Here is a 1,244-nt window from a genome sequence, read left to right on the forward strand (position 1 = left end):
TAACAGATCAGATTTAATATTTTTAAAAAAGTTTATAATAAATTACAGATCATCCAGACCAATTAACTATATAACAATATAACAAGACAAACCTATTAAAAGCGAAACTTGACATAGTCTGATCTGTTTCTATCCTTACGCACCGCCCTATGTACAAAAATATGATTGATGTGGCTTTCTTACGATGCAGAATCTAAAACAAATAAAATCACACGTGCTGGCCCCTCCTTGTTATGTATTATTATTATTATATTGCCATCTCAATTATAAATACCATAGAAAGATGATTAGATATGCATGTGTTGTGTACGACTATATATATATGAGGCTGTGGCTTTTCCCTTTTTTCAGTTTTTGTATACTATTTTCTTCGGAGTCAAATTACTGGGAAAAAAATTATGTGTTACTGTTTATTAATTTAAAATAACAAAATATAATTAAGTAAGATTATTAAATTAAATATGAGATCAAAATTAAATTTTAAATTTTTCAGTTTGAATTAGATCAATTCATTTGATTCTAAAATATTTTTTCAATGATATCAATCCTAAAATCAATAACCTATTTAAACAAATTAAAAAAAATGCACACTCAACATGTCCAATGCAACTTTCTTCATGAAATAATTGACATGGCCACTTGGGCTTCTCAGAAATTAAATCCTTTCAATCTTTTTTTCAAATAATATTATCAAGTGCAATTATTTATCATATACTTTTTAAATAAGATTAAAAAAAATACTATTTGCACATCACAATCAACTATTGAATTAGTTACCATGTATTTGGTATGATTTAATTTATTTTTATTGTAAATTTTATATTTTAACATGTATTTTATTGTAATAACTAATTTTTGTGGCTAATTTTAGTATACACCTAGTATAATTGAAAAAAAAAATATAAAAAAAGGTTGTATTGTGAGAGATCATACTTGATAACAAATTTTTTTTAAGGATGTTACTGTTTGAATTAGATAAATTTCTTTGATTTTAAGTTTTTTAATAATATTGATCCTTAAAACCAAAAATAAAAAGAAAAATGAAATAATAAAAACGCAAACTCAAAACATGTCCAACTTTCTTCGTGAAAACTGACATGGCCACTTAGAGGGAACTGATGTTGGGGCTATGCAATGCGGCAATGCCCAGAGGGATTATTAGGTCTCTTCATTTTGTGTTTTATTTTGGGCTTCGGTTCTCTTATGTGCCCAAAAATACATGCGAGGAAAAATACACGGTAAGA

At 26.4% G+C, this 1,244-nt stretch overlaps 1 protein-coding gene across 3 annotated transcripts in view; it reads right to left on the minus strand.

Annotated features, from left to right (window-relative positions):
* Positions 1-1,244, minus strand: part of LOC107609804 (MLP-like protein 43) — a 19,776-nt gene that overhangs the window by 8,067 nt on the left and 10,465 nt on the right. The window lies entirely within an intron of this gene.

Source organism: Arachis ipaensis, chromosome B07 (genome assembly GCF_000816755.2).
Source record: "Arachis ipaensis cultivar K30076 chromosome B07, Araip1.1, whole genome shotgun sequence".
Lineage (NCBI taxonomy): Eukaryota > Viridiplantae > Streptophyta > Magnoliopsida > Fabales > Fabaceae > Arachis > Arachis ipaensis.